The following is a 20,620-nucleotide window of genomic DNA, read 5'->3' on the forward strand; positions in this document are numbered from 1 at the left end:
TACTTCTGGTTAAATATATTAAAATCAAGCAGTTAGCTCAGCTTTCTTAAGAGGCATCAAATTCATTTTGGCCATTAACATTTTTCTGACCATAAAGTGGGACCTGTACATCTATGCATTTTGGGATCTAGTATCCACATTTATCGTTTTTTTGTTTGTTTGTTTGGTTTGGTTTCTATAGAGCATTTGAACACTCTGCTAAAGGAACTGGTGAGTTACAAACGTAAAAAGGAGAACTGGAATGGAAATATGCTATATTGGTTAAATTTGGTTTGCTCAAGCATTGCATTGGTCGCAAAATTAAACCAAGTAATCAATTTTTTAGAAAGAAACTAGGATCTATTAGGCTCTAGGATTTCACAGGAAAAGAACTCACCGGCCGGTCTTCTTGCAAATTTCTTCTAAACCCGTCTGGAAAGTGAAAGCGCACTGACATTTGCAAAACAATTTCCCAAACACAATGAGATGAATATTTTAGGTTTAAATTTAGGGTCTTAGGGACACCAAGTGAGAAAATCCAGAGGTTTTCTGTATCGTTCCTCTGAGAGAGCATTTCCTTCCCTGAAATCCATTAAGCAGCAGGGTCAATCAGCGAGGAGGCTGGGCTCCTGAAAGTTCTAGCAGAAGGTCCCAGGATTAAAAGTAGGATTAAGGCCTGGCTCCACCTCCGCGGTGAGTCAATTTGTTTTCAGTTTCGAGGACTCCGGCAGCCAGCACAGAGCCAAATTCGTCAAGGGAGCTGGTTGTTAAATTGACCCGGTGTGTTCAAAATAAAGACGCTTCTGCGATGGATACTCCCATCTTAGTGCTCTCAATTATCGGGACTACTGACTACCGCCTCGTCCGGACCAGCTGGAGCAATTTCCTTTACTGTTTGCGGAAAGTTCCATCATATCTGCCGTCATGTTACCATGTCGGTAGTCGTGGCCGAGTGGTTAAGGCGATGGACTAGAAATCCATTGGGGTCTCCCCGCGCAGGTTCGAATCCTGCCGACTACGGTTGAAGTTTTGCCCTAAACTAGGGTCAGATTAATGTAAACCGGAAAGTACAAGAGCACTTATATCATCTTCCGCCCCGCTCTAATACTACGTGTGTGTGTTTGCCGTCAAAATGTTACTGAGCTGCCCAAAGTAAACGAACTAGTAACCTCAGTATTCCACCTTCAGTGTCAAGCGGTCGTTCTCCAAGGTTCTCACTGGGTTTTCTCTTCCCCCAAACGCTGCTCAAATTAAGCTCTTTCAAGAAAAGAATTCGGTGAAAATGTTTCTCAGAGAAACCCTGGAGTATATGAAGTCTATGCCACAAAATGGGAACTATCTGTATTTTTTTAATTTATTAAGTAAAATTGACTTTATTTTAAAAAGCATATATGTATATACATCTAGCCATGAGCGTATCAGGATATACACCAGTTCTATCGATCCATAAGCCTCCCTAACACTGTTCCTTTATAGTCACATCCTAATAGATATTTATAGTCACTGTTCCTTTATAGTCACACGGAGCAGCTGACAATCATGAATACACTTTCCATTTGTATATTTTGGCCTTTTTGAAAATGTCATAGAAATTGAATCACACAGTATATAACTTTTAGATTAGCTTATTTTACTTAGAAGTAAGATTTACCCACGTTGTTGCATATATCAAACTTTCATTCCTTTTTTGCTCTTGAATAGAATTCTGTTGCACGGATGTACCACAGTTCATCTACTCATTGAAGGACATTTGTGTTGTGTGACATTTGTTTCCAGTTTGGGGTAATTGTGAAAAAAACAAATTGGATTTCATAATGGCTAATAATGTCAAACATCTTTCTGTGTGCTTGTACTATTTTTGGTAAAGTGTTTATGCCTTTGCCTTTTTATTTTATTTATTTATTTATTTTGAGACAGAGTCTGGCTCTGTCGCTCAGGGTGGAATGCAGTGGTGCCATCTCGGCTCACCACAACCTCTGCCTCCTGGGTTCAAGAGATTCTCCTGCCTCAGCCTCTTGAGTAGCTGGGATTACAGGAGTGTGCCACCACGCCCAGCTAATTTTTTGTATTACCTTTGCCCAATTTTTATTGGGTTGTTTTCTTACTGTTGGGTTCTGAGGATTCTTTATATATCCAAGATACAATTCCTCGATCAGATGAGTGACCTACAACTATTTTCTGCCAGTCTTTCTTTTTATCAGTGTCCTAACATTGTCTTTCGCAGAGCAAACATGTTAAAAGTTGATTAAGTCCACTGTATTCTTTTTCCCCTTTTTAGGAAAGTGCCATATCTAGGAACTCATCACTCAACTCAAGGTCATTTTGGATTTTCTGTTATGTTTTCTTTTAACAGTTTTATACTTTCATGTGTACATTTGCATATATGATAAATTTTTAATGTTTGTATAACTTGTGAGATTTATGTTAAGATTTCTTTTCTTCCTTCCACTTTTCCTTCTACTTCTTCCATCCATGCCTTCCTTACGGTTTTTTCTTCCTTTCCTTCTCCCTTTTTCTCTTTTCTGCTTCTTTCCTTTGCATATGGATAGCCCATTGTCCCAATATTATTTGTTGAACAATTATAATTTCTTCATTGATTTTATTCCTAACTTCATCAAAAACCAATTAGCCATATTTGTGTAAGTTTATTAGTAGACTCTCTATTCTGATCAATTGATCTACATGTTTATCTTTCCGCCAGTATGTTACTATCTTGATTACTGAAATTTACAGTAAATGTTAAAATCAGGTAATGTAATTATTCATTGCATTTTTTTCAAAATTGATTTAGCTATTCTAGTTCTTTTGTCTATCCATATAAATTTTAGAATCAGCTTTTCTCTATCTCCAAAAAATTCTACTGGAATTTTGATAGTAATTACACTACATATATAATCAATTTGGGGAGAATACATAGGATAATTCCGGTGCTCTTTTTCCATCCTTGTACTCGTTTGCTCTTTTGTTATCAGTGTTCAAATAGTTCATGGATTCTGCCCATAACTGATTTGTATTTGATAGGAGAAAAGAGATAAAACACTCTTCATCACTTCATCTCACCTGGAAATGGGAACTTGGGATACTATTTCTTTAATGATAATAAGGAGATAAGATCTCCCAGAAATAAAGAATAAAATAGCAGGGGAAAAGAAAAACGTTTAATGGAAAATTTGGAAGATACAGTTTAGAATTACTTCAAAAACAATAGAAAAACATCAAAGATGGAAAATAGTAGTGGAAAGAAAATTGAACAACCTAGAGATTCAGGAGTTCCAGCAGGACAAAGGAAAAATGGAGGATAATTTTATCAAGAAATATAAGAAAAATTCTCAGAACTGAAGGACTTGAATATCTAGACGGGAACAATTGCCCTTTATGTATAATGCTTTTAGCACCAAGTTTAGAATATATTTCCCTGGGTCAAAGTCATAAAGATGTCCTGCGACGTTGTAGTCTACAAGCTTTGTTTACTTTGATATTGAGATCTACAGTCTATCTGGAATTGGCTTTGTGGATAATGTGAAAGAGGAAAATTTAATTTTTTTCCTTGTGAGTAATCATCTGATTACTTTTTTTCCTATAAATATTCACAATTTATTCAAAGACTGTATTCTATGTAGTGCTATTGTTTATCCTGGGGCAATGTCATGTTTTTAAAATTATATGACTTTTCTATCTTTCTGTTTGGTAAAGTAAGTCTTCTAACTTTGCTTTCCTTTTTCAAGATGAGTTGGGCTACTTTGGTCCTTTTTCATATTATTTTTTAATGAATTTATCAATCTCTTTACAAAAACCTGATAGTATTTTTACTAAAATGCAGGGGAAATGGGGACTTACTGGTTAATGGGCACAGGGAAGATGTAAAAAGTTCTGGAGACACATGGTAGGGATGGTCGCACAACAACGCAACACAGGTAATGCCACTTAACTGTACATTTACAAATGGTCAAAGTGGTAACTTTTACGTTTTGTATATTTTATCACAATAAAATTCAAAAAAGGTTGCCACTTAATTGACTTTGTTGATCATCTCTGTTTCGTATTTAGTTTCAATCGCATTAATATCTGCTCTTTGCCTCATTATTTCTTTCCCTAAAGTTCTTTTGGGAGTAAATTACTGATTGGTCACTAATCTCACGTAATGGATGTTTAGATCACTAATCTTATTTATTTAATTTATATACTATAGTATTTAAGGATTTCTTTCTTAGCTCATTTCTAGCTGCATACTACATGTTTTGATATGTACTATTTGTATCATCATTTCTTTCAAAATAGTTTATAATTTTGATGGTTATTTCTTTAAACCATGAATTATTTGTAAGTGTTTTTATCATTTTGCAAATAAACACAATTTTTAATTTTCATGTTTTGATTTCTGGTATAATTGTAATGCTGTGAAAAACAGCATGTATCTTACCCTGTTCTATTTTTGGAGCATTGCTTTATGGTCTGGTAAAATGTCAAATTTCAGATAATTAGATGTGTGTTTGAAAAATGTTTGAATCCTGAAGTCGATATATGTACTGTTTTGTATATATGTAAGTTATATGAATTGCATTACTTTACTCTACAGTTATTTTTCTATTTATGTTTTTATTAGTTTTTCAGAGAGGTATATTATGCTAAAATATTACACTATAATTGTGGGTTTATCTCTTTCCCTGTTTACTTCCATGAAATCTTGGAGTTTTTTTCCTCCATCTCTTTATGTCCTAGAAGCAAGAAATTATAGATAGAGTATGGCTTATATAACAGCTGTAATTTAGAAATACCAGGCACTACCTACAAGTGGATATCTGCAACAAGAAAAGCCTAGGAGAAAATATCTGGGTTTAATTTACACAGCCTTACAATATTCACTGGGACTTAAATACTTTTACTTAGACGTACTTTTACATTTTTCCTTCCTCAAAAGAAATAAGAAAATATAATTGAAATACAATTTCTCTCATGAGAAATTCTGGGTAAAAGCCGAGGAGAAGCTGCAGCAGAGGCTCCAATCAACCTCTACTTTAAAATGAGCCTGGTTGCTAACCTAGCTGACTCCACCTGACCTAGCTAGAAATGGCTGTGTCTATAGTCTCCCAAAACTGTATCATCATAACCCCTCCGAAACCAGGGAGACACCGGGAACTGGCTTGACTAGAATTATAGCTTCATGCGTGGGTGCACATTTGCCTCCTAATTTACAATACTGAGGTTAGTGAATCACGCAGCCTCAATCTAAAGACATATTTCTTTAGCAGCTTTGTGCTTAATTTCACTTGAGTAATTTTTTTCGTGTTACAACTAGTTTAAATAATAGAGAGAAGGCCAAATATAAATAATTCTCAGTCGATTGCACAGAACCTTCAATAATTTTGTGAATTCCCTGGAATCAAGATATTAAAGGTTTTTTCCTAGAGGCAACACACCTGATAACTAACCTATGTGGAGAAAAATATCCAGTGTCTGAAATTGAGCAGAGTTGCAGATAAGACATGAGTTCTCTAAAACTTAGTTTCCACGTTTTTATGGGAAAGCACCCACTTAATTTAGCATTTAAGCATTAAATTGCACAAGAATAGAAGAAGTTCGGTCCAGTTCCGGCAAGTATTAAAATCGCTCAATTTTTCTTAATGAAGAAAGCAAGTCTCAGGACCACCAAGTTTCTGAGTTAATTGGAGGTTGGGCGGAAGGGAGACTTTATGGATCAATGTAATGGGCCAAAATAAATAAATAGATCCCCAGGGTTTTCTTTGAAAGGGCGCTATGAGTGGGCATAAACTAAGAATTTTGGCTTTGATAAACTAAATGCCCTCAGTAGAATGCCTATAACCCAGCATAAGCAACTGTGGGGAAAACACAATCAAGGGGGGTTCCATGGGGGTTCCATGGTGTAATGGTTAGCACTCTGGACTCTGAATCCAGCGATCCGAGTTCAAGTCTCGGTGGAACCTGTTTGATGGTGTTTTTACCTTTTGTCCACCCCAGGGAAAACGCTCTCTATATAAATGACCAAAATCAATGTAGGGCCTGATATCTTCCGTGAATTCCTGCAAGTCCCCATATTACAAACTTGATATCAGTCAAAAGGCCGAGACGCGATGCAAGTCCTGATAAATCTGCCTCTGGGTGAGGAAGTGGAATAGAATCCACTTTCGGTGATCACAGCTCACTACAGCCTCGACCTCCCCAGGCTCAGGTGATCCCAGGTAGCTGGCACTACAGGTGCGCGCCACCACGGGCGGCTAATTTTATTTACTTATTTGTTTGTTTATTTATTTATTATTTTTCTTTTTGGTGGAGACAGGGTTTTCGCCATTTTGCCCAGGAAGGTCTCAAACTCCCGGGATCAGGCTTTCCTTCCGCCTCCACCTCCCAAAGTCCTGGGACTACAGGTGTGAGCCATCCCGCCCGTCCTCAAGGAATTGTTTCTTTCAATAATTTGTGAAGTCCACAGAAACACTTTCGTCCCCTGAACATGATGGGGGAAGTAGCAATTGCTGATAAAATGAATTTGCTCTTGGGTCTTTATGCAGCAGAGCTAAGATTGTAATCACTACTAATGCAAAATTTGGGCAAATTTGTAATTTTTTGCTTTGTAGAGTTTTTTTGTTTTTTGTTTTTTGTCGTTGTTTTTACCTCACTTACACTTCTAATATATGTAGCATAACTACAATTTCTTTCCATTTCTGGGGCCAAGATAGTCTTTTATCTTTCTCTCAAATCAGTCTTGTACTGTGCATGCGAATCCTATTGATTGAAAAGTATTTTTTGCCATCAGGCTCTAGTGTTCAGTTGCTGAAATTGTCTAAAGTGTTGGCAAGCTCTGTTAAGAAACACACTGCTCAAAAACAGGCAAACTCCCGTGGACTGATGAGAGGTACTCCCTGCATCAAAGATAACTCAAGCGTCAAACACCACGTGGGCAGCACAATCCCACCCCAGGCTAAATCCAGCGGCTTAAATCATACCACATTGTGGCCCCATCACCAAGAGAGAGAGGATAAAGTCAGAACAGTGAACCAACTCTGAATGATAGAGGCAGGTGGCGGTGGTGTTAATTCCCAGGAGAGGCAGAAGACCGAGACACGGGTTGTATGCCGGGGTCTTGGAGCCAAAATCAAGAGATGTTCAAGTCAATGTACTGCCCTCTCGCTGTGAGACCTTGGATATATATATATATACGCACACGCCTATGGACCTTCCAGTCTGTATAATGAGTATGTTATGAGGATTTACAAATTATAAGACATGTAAAGACCTTGATGGTGATGTAAGTACTTGAAAAATAGGACCTGCAGTTTATCATTTTTGGATACTAACAAGTCTAACCCTGAACCTGCTGACAATTTGATAATTTGGGGGGTGCCCCCAGCAGAATTTATAAAACTTGAGTTCACAACCCCATCTGGAAGTCCTCAGTTATAATACCATTTCATTGTGCAGCATTGGGTAGTTTCTTCATCTGTAAAATGCAGATAAAAATATACAGTTGGTTCTTAACTCCTATCTTGGAACATACTAAGTATTTAATGAAAATTACCTGATAGCTGTAAATCTTTGGTGAATCCTGACTTCTGAATTGACAGTAGTTAGGATGCTATCTAGTGCAGGAGAGGCTGAAGTCTGACAGGACGCGATGTAAGAATGGTTTCTTGCTGGCTGTGATCAGAGGAATTTATATCAGTTTTGAAGTAACTGCAACAGAAGGTAGTCTCCAATACACTGAGTAAAGAGGACATTATGAGAATATGCAGTGGGAGGATTGCATAGGAGAGCAGCAACCGAAGTGCAGAAATTTGGATTCGTTTTGGTTAAATTGGCTGAGGAAAGCTAAGGAAAGGCGGGCAACCGTACCTGGTAAAACCGTAGTCGGCAGGATTCGAACCTGCGCGGGGAAACCCCAATGGATTTCAAGTCCATCGCCTTAACCACTCGGCCACGACTACCTAGCTGTAGAAACATCCGCGGCTGGTGTGAACTTATAATGGATGCGTAGAGCGCTGGGACTCGGTTGGGCATCAGCCTCGTCCAGGCCTCCGCTCACGAATCAAAGAGCTCATTGAGGGCACATCGAGAACCAGCACATGGCGCACAGTATTGCAATTCACTACAGGACTCCTAGACGAGCGACGCAAAGTTCCCGCGCGCTGGAGCTGGCCCACGAACCGCTGATATCCGCGGACACCCCGTGCGCACCTAATTCTCACGAACCCCCAGAAAGGGATTATTGAATTGTAAGTCCAAGCAACCTCAAGCCTGTAAATGCCCCAATGGGAGAAGGAACGGGAATGAAGGGAAGGTACGAGAGTGGGGTCACCTGCGTTTACGTGCAGTTAAAATCTAAATCAGGAACCTCTTCGATGACACTCAACAGACTTACTCTTTCAAAGGAACTGCTAAAACCCGACTGGCGCGGGCGTGCGAGCTCAGGAGGGGTCTCGTTTCTGTCCTAACTGGAAAAGATGACTCTGGAGAGGTCTCCGACTCTTCAGGCAAATATGATTGGTGTCAGTTCTGGTGAAGGATAAGAGACCACTCCCAAGACCCAAAGGCTTCAGCCACCCGAGCCCGGGGGAAAGGAAGAACTCAGAACACAGGTTTCCAAAAATCTTAGGGAGAGTCTAGCACAGAAAAGAGTAAAAAGATAAAAACACGAAAATGTCAGGATAAATCTAGCTCAATAAGGCTGATTCTTGCTTCAGATACTACAAAATGGTTAACACCAGGCTCAGCTGATCAATTCCCCCCGCTCCAGCAGCATATTTCATGCTTGTGGAGTGCTCTTCCTTAAAAAGCAACATCTTGGTACATGGAGAAATGTCAGTCCGGCTTACTGACAAATATTCGATGGCAATTGCCTTGGCCTTTTAAGGCTTACTGTTGACATAGGCTGCTTACCGTTTAGTTTCATGAACGGCTACCTGAGAAACATGCTTAACCATTCACGTTTAACCATCTTGTTGGTTTGGCTTCTGTAGGGCACTTGGAAATAATGCTGAAGGCACAAATAGCGTCCATGAGCAAAGAGCAGTGAACATCATCTAAGATATCCAGGCTACTGCGGGAGGCGGAGGTTGCAGTGAGCCAGATTGCACCATTGCACTCCAGCATGGTCGACAGAGCCAGCGTCTCAAATATATATATTGATACTGATCTCAGGTACTGTGTAGGTTTGCATACTTAGCCCTTCAATTTCCTCCTTTGTGATGTGAAGACTAAATGAGGCCAGACATATAAATGCGAGTATTTTGCAAAATGTGAGGTCTTATATACATGTTAGTGACTAACATTATTTTGCTAAAAGTATATCCTGGAGTACATTTTACATCAGCATTATAGAAATGCACCTTATTACTTTTATCAGTTGCAGAAGCTTCCATTCTATGGATCTTCCAGAATTTATTTTAAAGGTCAAACATTGATGACCATTTGAGGTTGTTCAAATCGTAGCTATAACACAAAATTTCGCTTTGAATGTTAGAGCGCGTCGCAGTTGTTGCAGGTGTCTCCTGCATCCCCAACCCATGAAGGAGCAGGAAGCTTGATCTCCGGGAATGCGTCCTGCTTAGTCTCCTTCTGTTAGAACGTCAGATTAAGGGGTCCTCCCAGTTCTGAGGATAAGTGTTACTTGTCAGTTTGCAACAGCAGCATCTAACTAATGCCAAAGAATAAGAAACATTGACAGCAAATACAATGTCTGGCAGAAAATTTGACCTTTCCAAGAGAGCTAAATTCAGTACAGTGACTTACACTAATAAGCAAAGGATCCTTTATGTAGTCGTGGCCGAGTGGTTAAGGCGATGGACTAGAAATCCATTGGGGTTTCCCCGCGCAGGTTCAAATCCTGCCGACTACGATGCTGTGCGGTTCTCCCAAGAACAGCCAGTTCCAAACTGATCAGACTTTTTCTCTTATATGCCCACTAAAAATGCTTTGCCACCTTCCTGAAACGAGGAAAAAATGTGAATTTTTAAAAAAAAAAAAAAAAAAAAAAACAAAACAAAACAGTAATTCAACCAGAGTCCTATTGGTGTTTTACCCCCAAGAAGAATAAAGGTGATGCTACCGTGTTTCCTGCAATCAGTGCTCTCTACTGAAGGTAGCTTTCCTAGAAACAAAAAAGTTGGTAGGAGTGTTTGTGTCTCACAAAATTGTTCCCTTGTTAGGGATCTGCTTCAGTCAAGTAAATGTCCTCAATTCATACAGAAAAGGAAATTCCAGGAAATCCAGGGTCAAATACGACTAAAAGCAAAGACTCAGATATGGTTGCCAAGATGGGAAAAACTTGGGCATTATCAAGCAAACAACTAAGCAATTAAATATATTAAGTAAAGCAATTTTCCTTGAAATTGTATAAAAACGAATGGACGACGTCAAGCCAGACTGGCTCGTCCAGGTGTCCAGGATGACGGCGAGGCAAGAGGGACTAACAACCAAGTGAGGCTGTGGCTATATTCAGAGCACGGGAAGATAATCAGCTCAGGAGCAGAATCACATTGTGTGGTTAACAGCAATGGGTTAAACAACGCATTGGCCAGTGGAACGCTAGCCACAGTTGAGTATGTCTTAAGGAATTCCTAGAGGAATTCTATCACTGCCTTGGAAGCTTGGTGGAGCTCATCCTCACTTCTTGTCTTGCTGCAACTTCTTTTTTGTTAGACCTGCCATTCTCCTTCTTCTGTATCTGATATCAGGTATTCGTGCCTTCTTGGATAAACTCAATCAGTTTATCCAAGGATTTTGAAATTTTATTAGTTTTTTTCCAAACAAAATTTTGGCTTTGTTATCTCCATCTTATGTTTCTATTTTATTGCATTAAATCAGCCTTTTTCTTTTTTATTTCCTTCCCTAAGACTTCTTTGGGTAAAATTCACTAATTTCTAATTTCTTCCAATGGATCTCAGATTATTGATGTTCAGCTTTTGTTTCATTTTTACATCTGTATTTATCAGTTGAAGCATCCAAATGCATTTTGGACTGCATGAAACACTTTTCATAAGTATTATTTTCAATGTCATTCTTTTCAATATAATTTTTTTTTTTTTTTTTTTTTTTTTTTTGAGACAGGGTTTCGCTCTTGTTACCCAGGCTGGAGTGCAATGGCGCGATCTTGGCTCACCGCAACCTCCGCCTCCCGGGTTCAGGCAATTCTCCTGCCCCAGCCTCCTGAGTCGCTGGGATTACAGGCATGTGCCACCATGCCCAGCTAATTTTTTGTATTTTTTTTTAGTAGAGACGGGGTTTCACCATGTTGACCAGGATGGCCTCGATCTCTTGACCTCGTGATCCACCCGCCTCGGCCTCCCACAGTGCTGGGATTACAGGCTTGAGCCACCGCGCCCGGCCTCAATATAATTTTTAATTACCATTTAGATATTTTCTTGGAACCATATGCACATTTTTTAACTTCTAAACATAACACAATTTTCGATTTCTAATTGATATCTGGCAAAATATACTGTGGCTAGATCCTAGTATTTATCTCTCAGACTGTTTGAATTTTGGAAACTTACTTTAAAACAGGCAGGGCAAAAGTTCTTTTGTTGTGGTTGTTGTTGTTGTTGAAGTTCCATGTAGACTTCAAAAAGAAATTTGTCTTCAGAAGTTGAAATGCCACTGGATGTGGTGGTTCATCCCTATAATTCCAACACTTTGGGAGACTGAGGCAGGCAGATCACTTGAGCCCAGGAGTTCCAGACCAGCCTGGGCAACATAGTGAAAAGCTGTCTCTACAAAAAAAAATGAGCTGGGTGTGGTGTCAGGCGCCTGTGGTCCCTGCTACTCCGGAGGTTGAGGCGGGATAATCACTGAGCCTGGGGAGGTCGAGGCTGCAGTGAGCAGTGATCCTGCTGCTACACTCCAGCCTGGGCAGCAGAGTAAAAAAAAAAAAAAAAAAAAAAAATTGTAGTGTTCTTCACAAGTAAGTTAGGTAAAATTCAGGAATAGTTTACAATGCTTATATCTTCACTGTTTTCCTTTCCTCTTCTGCTTTTTAATTAATTTCTGAGGGAAATATATTGTGTTAAAATTTCTAAGTGTGATTGAAGTTTTTTTTTCTTCCTGTTTTTAAAATTTTACCTCATATATTTTAGCAGTCCCTAAATTTTACCTCATACAGTTTAGGAGCTTATTTTTTCCCCGTATCTTTTTGTTTGCCAAAGCAACAAGAAATTCTAAATAAAATGCTGCTTATGAAATATTTATAAATTGGCAATGGCAAGTATCACTTTCAAGTGGCACAATAAACAAGATAACACTCAGTGAAAACATCTGGGCTTAAATTACACATAATTCAGAATATTCATACGGTGTTAAGACAAAGAGCATTAATTTGCTTCTGTCTCCCTTTTGCTTCTTTTCTCAACAAGAAAGGAAAATTATCCCAAATTTAGGGCTTCTTCTCAGTGGAGGTCGCCCATTAAGGGCTGAAACAAATTTTATGTAGAGGTTTTCATCATCCCTTAACCAGCCGGGTCTTATTCCCTTCTGCTGGACCTGCTTATGTCTCATTCTAATGTCTCAAAGGGTATTGTGAGGAACCAACACCCATGAGCTCTCTCACAAACGAGAAAGAAACTCAAAGAACTGGTTTGACTAGAATCTTAGCTTTGGGTGTGTATGCCTCTTTGACCTCCTAATTTACAAGATTGACATTAATGAATCATATGGCCACAATTCAAAGGTAATTTTTTGTTTTTGTCTTTTTTTTTTTTTTGAGACAGAGTCTTGTTCTGTCACCCAGAGTCTGTTCTGTCACCAGTCTTGTTCTGTCATCCACCCTCCTTGGTTCAAGTGAATCTCCTGCCTCAGCCTCCCAAGTAGCTGACATTATAGACATGTGCCACCACGCCCTGCTAATTCTTGTATTTTTTGTAGAGACGGGGTTTTGGCATGTTAGCCAGGCTGGTCTTGAACTCTCGACCTCATGTGATCTGCCTGCCTCAGCCTAATGAAAATGCTGAGATTACAGGCATGAGCCACTGCACCCAACCTCAAAGGTAAGTTTTTAAAGCAGCTTCATGCTGAAGATGATGTTTGATGATTTTGAACCTTTTAGTTAAATGAGATTATTTGACCTGGAAGGGAATTCAAATGGCAGGTGATTCCCTGCTCAGCCCCCATGGTCTTCCACAGTTTTGGTGAACCCCTTGATAATGGTTTCTCCAATTGTTTCGTATCAGGGCATGTAACATGAGAGTTCACACCTTTTTTTCTATAAAGCTTGAAGTTTTTATTTTTCTTTTTAAAGAGACAGGCGTTTCTCTATTTTGCCCAGTCTGGCCTCCAGCTCCTAGACTCAAGTGCTCTTCTTGCCTCAGCCTTCCAAGACGTTAGATCTATAGAGACATATACTACCTTGCCTGGCTGTGCCTTGGAAATTTTAAGAATTTTAAAAATCTCTTTCCTGGCCAGGAGCAGTGGCTAATGCCTGTAATCCCAGCACTTTGCGAGGCCGAGGTAGGTAGATCACTTGAGGTCAGGAGTTTGAGACCAGCCTGGCCAATATGGTGAAACCCTGTCTCCACTAAAATACAAAAATTAGCCAGGCGTGGTTGTGTGCACCTGTAATCCCAGCTACTTGGGAGGCTGAGGCAGGAGAATCGCTTGGACCCAGGAGGTAGAGGTTGCAGTGAGCCGAGATCACACCACTGGACTCCAGCCTGGGTGACAGAGACTGTCTCAAAAAAATAAAAATAATCTCTTTTCTAATAACTTCATGGCCATGAAGTGGAAGAGAGAATTGCCAACTGCTTTTTGTTGTTTTGGGATATGTGTAAAATCCATACATATGAGAGATAGGTGTCTCCAATTATTACAAAATTCTCTGACAGAGGCCAAGCATCTGTTTCCCCAGTGGCAAAGCTACACTCACTACTATACCAAGGTGAAAAGCATTATCAGAAATTGCTGTGCTCAGTGCCACAGTCCAAGTATATTTCTGATATTCACAGACCAATGCAGGCACATGCAGACCTAAAGCACATCAGTTTCCAGTCTTTACCTGAGCCATGCTGCTGATCTCCTTGCAAACTTCATCTTCCCCTTTTCTTGCACGTTGTTGCCCGCCTGAATTAATCATCTCCTTCAGTGATCAGGCACACAAGATCTTCTTGTACTGTGCATCAATCTTGTACCTAGGAAATGGCAGACACACACTTTTCCCTAATTAACCTTGCCAAGGCTTAAGGCTTATCCACCTGGAAATTGCAGTTTTTGTTTTTATTTGTGTATTCCACCTTCTTTGTGCAATCACGCTGCTGGCCACAAGCAGTTTCCGTAAACTCTGCCTCTGCGGGCTTGTTTATGTCTGTAAAATATTCCCCCTAATAGACACTAATCACCATGAGATCAGCAACTGTGCTTGTGTTTTATTTACCTTTGTTTCTATAGCACTAAGCACAACACCTGGCCCACCATGAAAATTTAATATTGTCTACCTTTTTTTTTTTTTGAGACAGAATTTCACCTTGTTGCCGAGGCTGGAGTCCACTGGCATGATCTCAGCTCACTGCAACCTTCGACTCCCAGATTCAAGCGATTCTCCTGCCTCAGCTTCCCGAGTAGCTGGGATTACAGGCTAATTTTTTGTATTTTTAGTAGAAATGGTGTTTCACCATGTTGGCCAGGCTGGTCTCCAATTCCTGACCTCAGGTGATCCACCTGCCTCAGCCTCCCAAAGTACTGTGATTATGGGCATGAGCCACTGTGCCCAGCGTATTTTCTACTATTTATATAAAGAATGATCTTCTCAGAGCTCCTAACTAAATGTTCTGTTCACAGGAAGAACCAGTTTAGTATACTGCCTTACTTGAATCTGCTGATTATTTCAGTCCAAATTCTTTCTCATCTCATTCTCTGTCCTCCTTCTAAGTTACATTCTCTGTCAGAACAGCTCTAAGCTGGTCAAGTGGCTGCCCACAGGCCCAATAGGCTCTTACTGGGTCTGAGGAGGCAGTTCAATTACTGAAGGAGAGGAAACTGTATTCCTCATGTTGCAAGCTCTAGTTTTTAAATTTCTGTTGGAGAAAATCTTTTCCTTCTCCATATTCTTGATCTGTATTTATGCAGAATAATGCTTCTTTGATTTGCTAGATCATATATATTTATATATTGATTTCAGAGAGTTCAGAGCCTATCCTGTAGAGAAGGTGATCATTGTAAGTATGTCAGATAGAAAATTTAAAGTTCGCTGTAATCTGAAACTAATGTTAAAAGTGATCTTTGTATGTTTTTCTTTTTGAGACTGAGGGTAAGAATAATTAAACTCCTTTGTTTAATATCAGTTTTAAAAAAAAATCCCGCTTATTAGAAAGTCTTCTTTCTACTGTCTCCCTCCCAGTGGGCAAGTGGGCCAAGGTGCTCTGAAGGGATGTATGGGCTCTCCCTAGGGTGTGGGGGTGAGGGTCAAGAAGCGGGCTAGGGGAGGTAAGACAGTGACATTTTCTTCCACTAAACCAGTGACCACTATCCCTCGAATCACAGAATACAAAGTCCTTTTTCCAGCATAGGTTTTTACCTAGGAGCCAGACAGTAGAACTCCCTGGGCAACACAGGGAGACCTCATCTCTATTTCAATTAAGAACATTTTTTTTAAAAGAGATATACACTACAGTATTATTTACTGTACTTACCATACGGTGTTTTCTTATTTCTCTGCTGCTTTGTTGGTTTTTGTGACATTGTCCATCAGTGTGTCTTGTTTTTGATGTTACTTTCTTGTCTATAAGACACCTTTTCTCTTCCTTAGTAGTAGGAAGAGAAAAAACAAACCCTTCTAGAATTTGATGGCATTATTCAGAAAGTAGATCACATGCTGTTCTACAAATCAAAATTCTGTGAATGATCAATCCTTGCTCAAGATCTCTGCTTGAGCCCCAGAACCTGAACTTGAGTCTGCATGGGCTTGTCCAGAAAAAAAGCACCCAGAAGGAGAGAAATCCTACTTATGCTACCAACACTCTTCTCTAGGATCTCTTGTTGTAGTTGTTCAGACAGAGTCTCACTCTGTTGCCCAGACTGGAGCAGTGGCACAATCTCAGCTTACTGCATCCTCCGCATCTGGGGTTCAAGCAATTCTCCTGCCTCAGCATCCTGTATAGCAGAGATTACAGGTGCACACCACCACACCCCAGCCAATTTTTGTGTTTTTAGTAGAAACAGTGTTTCACCATGTTGGTCAGGCTGGTCTCAAACTCCTGACCACTGGTGATTCGCCCACCTCAGCCCCCCAAAGTGCTGGGATTACAGGCGAGAGCCACTGCTTCCCCGCCCATCTAAGATATCTTTTCAAACAAATTTATATTTTCAATTTTTGTATGTATATGTCAGATGGAACACTTAACTCTAGTATTAGGAATTGTTTCCACAAAGGGCTTTAAGCTTGTCATTAGCTGTCACATTCCAGAATTCTATTAGATTGTTTCTCCGAATCAAAACAGCCAGCGTGCTGGATGTGGGAGAGTGGAGAACTGATCAGGCTCCTCCTCTAGAAACCTGAATCACAGGACACTGAGACAAGTCTTGTTCTTCCTGCCTGCACTGCTCAGCAGAGGATTTGCAGCAGTTTACTGTCACTGCCCCAATAATTCTGAAACACAATGCTCTAAGGAGACACATAAAAAAAGAAGGGATCTGGCATTTGATCAATGAACAGGGCCAGCACTCTGTTTATAAAAATACATTAGAATCATTCTTGGATGAGGTAAAATAAATCACAACAATTCTCTGAAGATTTGCAGAAGAGAGGTGAGGACAAGCTCCACTTAAGCTGCCAAGGCAGTGATGTGTGAATTCCCCTAGGAATTCCCCCAGGAAGGTACTCAACTGTGGTTAACATTCTTTTGGTCAATACATTAACCCATAGTTGTTCATCACAGTGCGATTCTGCATCTGAGCTGGGGCTCTTCCTGTATCAGAACATAACCACGACCTCACCTCGTTTCTAATCGCCCTTGCTTCACCACTGCCCTGGACCCCAGGACAAACCACTCCACTTGACGTCATCCATTTGTTTTTATTGGGTTATGAAAAAAAATGCTTTGCTCAATATCTTTAATTGTGTAGCGGTTTGCTTATAAATGCCCAATTTAGATTCTCATCTTGGTGACCATGTCTGGGTTGTTTCACTTGTATTTGATCATGGATTTCCTGAAATTTTCTTTTCTACATTAAACCAGGGCATTGCTTGACTGGAAAAGATCCCTAATAAGGGGATAATTCTGTGAGACACAGACATTCCTGGCAGTTATTTCCCTGTAAGGAAAGCTGTCTTCAAAAAGGGGCATCTGTGGTAGGAAAGAGGAAAACATCATCCTGAGCTCTTCTTAGGACAAAGGAAAACATCATGGGATTGGGACAGAAGTTTTTGTCTGTCTTTGGTATGACTTTTCCTCATTGTTTCAGAGACATGGAGTATTGTTAGTGGGTCCATAAAGAGGAAAAGCCTACAGGTTGGAACAAGCAAGCTGCTTCCTGAGAGGCAATACCAGACTCTCAAGCTGGCAGTATCAGGAGACTCCCTTTCAAACAAGAAGGGAACCGTAGTCGGCAGGATTCGAACCTGCGCGGGGAAACCCCAATGGATTTCTAGTCCATCGCCTTAACCACTCGGCCACGACTACATGAAGGGTGCTTTGCTCATTAGCATAAGACACTGTACTGAACTTTAGCTCTCTTGGAAAGGTCAAATCTTCTGCCAAAAAGTGTACTTGCTGTCAGCGTTTCTCATTTTTTGACATCAGTTAGATGACTATCATGCTGTTGTGGCAAACTGACAAGTAACACTTTATCCTTGGACCTGGGAGGACCCCTTACGCTGATGTTCTGATGGAGGGAGACTACGCAGGAGGCATACCCAGAGGCCAAGCTTCCTGCTCCATCAGCTTCTGTAGGTGTTCCAGGAGACACCCGCAAAACTGCGACACACTCTAATCTTTGCTGCAGAATTTTGAGTTATAGCGACGATCTGAACAACCTCAAATGGCCATCAATGTTTGACTTTTAAAATAAATTTTGGAGGATCCATATAATGAAAGCTTCTGCAATTGATAAAAGGAATGAGATGCACTCTATTTACTGACAGGAACTACACTGGTATTTCAGTTGTAGCCCAGTGTATTAGAGGATACACTAGAAATCCACTTGTTGCCAGTTTGAGAGCCTGGCATTGCCTCTAAGAAACTTCATCCTTTCCTCTTGACAACTCCCACTTTGGCCTCCAGTAAACAGCTCTGCCTGTATCTCAAACCAGTGTGAGATTTTTACTACTTTTTTTTTAAGTTCCCACTTACTTAAATGCTCCTTGAATGCTTATCTGAGCTTCACAAACGATTCGGGAAACAAGTAGTAGATTTACTCACTTAGTATGGTTTCCAATTCAAACAAAGAAAGATGAGGAGTAAAAAAATCAAGGCCTTAATTTCTTATTCCATCAGTTCCTAAATTGTCAAATCCATTTTAAAAACACTGTTCATACTACATCCTCAATATATTCTTGATGTCCATATGCTTAAATGTAATATTATCCTATATTTATTCCTGGTATTAGCATTTTCTGTTTTCTCTTCCTTTTATTGAACAATACTTGATTTAGAGCAATAATTTTGTCAATTCTCTCTAAATGCCTATTTTGGCTTTGTTGTAGTTCTCTGTTTTGCGTGTGTGGGCTCTAATTCTTTTTATAACCTTCCTTCTAATATTTTAATTTGCTGTTCTCCCCTAAATTATTGAGAAAAAAGCTTTAATATCAAATATCAAAACATCTTTATTCTAAAATATGCAAGTAGAACTATAAATTAGACTTCGGGCACAGTTTAGCTGTTGTGTAACAGCTAAATTTTTGTAACAAATTTTCATATATCTTATTTTGACTATCATTCATTTTAACTAAATGTAATTTCTTTAAGCTCTGGCTCTGGATGAGTGTTTTTTTCATTTAGTAACATCTGGAGGTTTTCTATTTTATTTCTGATATTGATTTCATTTTCATTATGCTGGGCTCACAGAATATATTCTGTGTCATTTCAATCCTTGTAAAATTTTAAAGATTTGCATTAGGCCCCCCAAGGGTATTTAAAATAATATGTAAATCAACATATAAAGATCAGCAGCATTTCCATACAAAAATAATGATCCAACTGAAAAACAAGTCAATAAAAGAATCTCTTTTATGATAGCATCAAAAAAATCAAATACTTAGGAATAAATTTGACCAAGGAGATAAAAGATTTTTACACTGAAAACAATAAAATGTTGAAAGTAATTAAAGACAACATAAATAAATGGAAAGATATCCAATGTTCATGAATTGGAAGAATTAATACTGTTAAAATGTCCATACCACCCAAAGCAATGTACAGATTCAGTACAATCCTTATCAAAACTCCAAAGGGACACTGTTCACAGAAGTAAAAAAAAAATCCTAAAATTCATATGGAATCACACACATACACACACACACACACACACACACACACCCCAAATAGTCATAGCAATAATGAGAAAGAAAAACAAAGTTGGAGGCATCACAATTCCTGCTTTAAAATTATAAAGCTAAAATAATCAAGACACACTGTTCTGAGAACAGCATAACCATTCCTGCATAGAAACAGAAAGATAGACCAATGCAACAGAATAGAGAACCCAGAAAGAAATCAAACATATACTGCCAACTAATTTTTGACAAAGGCAGCAAGAGGACACAATGAGGAAAATGATAATCTCTAACAAATGAAGCTTGGAAAATTCCCACATGCAAAAGAATGAAATTAGACTCATACTATACATAAAAATCAATTCAAAATTGATAAAACACCTAAATATAAGGCCTAAACACAAAATTCTATAAGAAAACAGGGGGAAAGCTCCTCGTCATTGGCCTTGGCAATACTTTTTTGGATATCATGCTAAATGCCCAGGATAAAAAAGCAAAAATAAATAAATGGGACCACACCAAACTAAAAAGCTTCTGCACAGCAAAGAAAACAATCAATAAAATAAAAAGGCAACTTATGAACTGGGAAAAGGGAGTTAATATTCAAAATTTATAAAGAACTCTTGTAACTCAGTAGCAGAACAACAAATAACCCAATTTTAAAATGGGCAAAGGGACTTACGTCCTGAGCACAGCTGGCAGCACTTCAGTCTCATGAAAAATGGGTAAAGGATGTGAACAGACATTTCTCTGAAGAAGACATAGAAAGGGCCAACAAGCCTATGAAAAGCTGCGCGACAACATCAGCCATCAGGAAAACGCACATTAAAGGCACCATGAGCATTACCTCACACCTGTTAGGACGGTTGTTAGCAAAAAGACAAGAGACAGCAAATGTCAGTGAGGGCGTGGAGGAAAGGGAACCCTAGCACACTGTCGGTGGAAATGTAGATTTGTGCAGCCATTATGGAAAACAGCATGGAGGTTTCTAAAGAAGTTAAACATAGAACTACCATCTGACCCAGCAATTGCTCTCCTGGATATAAAGCCAAAGGAGGTACAATTGCCACTTCATAAAGAAATCTGGACTCTCATGTTCACTGAAGTACTATTCACAATAGCCAAGATATGGAAATAACCTGTGTTTGTCAATAGATTCACGGATAAAGAATGTGTGTGTGTGTGTGTGTGTGTGTGTGTGTGTGTGTGTGTGTGTGT

At 39.4% G+C, this 20,620-nt stretch overlaps 5 non-coding genes across 5 annotated transcripts; 3 read left to right on the forward strand and 2 right to left on the reverse strand.

The window, feature by feature from the left end:
* Positions 1–917: 917 nt before the first annotated feature.
* Positions 918–999, forward strand: TRNAS-AGA. The gene has a single exon. It is a non-coding gene; the product is annotated as a tRNA-Ser (tRNA).
* Positions 1,000–5,849: 4,850 nt separating this feature from the next.
* Positions 5,850–5,921, forward strand: TRNAQ-CUG. Its single transcript has one exon. It is a non-coding gene; the product is annotated as a tRNA-Gln (tRNA).
* A 1,913-nt stretch (positions 5,922–7,834) lies between these two features.
* TRNAS-UGA lies at positions 7,835–7,916 on the reverse strand. The gene has a single exon. It is a non-coding gene; the product is annotated as a tRNA-Ser (tRNA).
* Positions 7,917–9,744: 1,828 nt separating this feature from the next.
* Positions 9,745–9,826, forward strand: TRNAS-AGA. Its single transcript has one exon. It is a non-coding gene; the product is annotated as a tRNA-Ser (tRNA).
* A 7,683-nt stretch (positions 9,827–17,509) lies between these two features.
* Positions 17,510–17,591, reverse strand: TRNAS-AGA. Its single transcript has one exon. It is a non-coding gene; the product is annotated as a tRNA-Ser (tRNA).
* Positions 17,592–20,620: the final 3,029 nt, after the last annotated feature.

This window comes from Sapajus apella, unplaced genomic scaffold (genome assembly GCF_009761245.1).
Source record: "Sapajus apella isolate SASKATOON/1434 unplaced genomic scaffold, GSC_monkey_1.0 scaffold874, whole genome shotgun sequence".
NCBI classification, from domain to species: domain Eukaryota; kingdom Metazoa; phylum Chordata; class Mammalia; order Primates; family Cebidae; genus Sapajus; species Sapajus apella.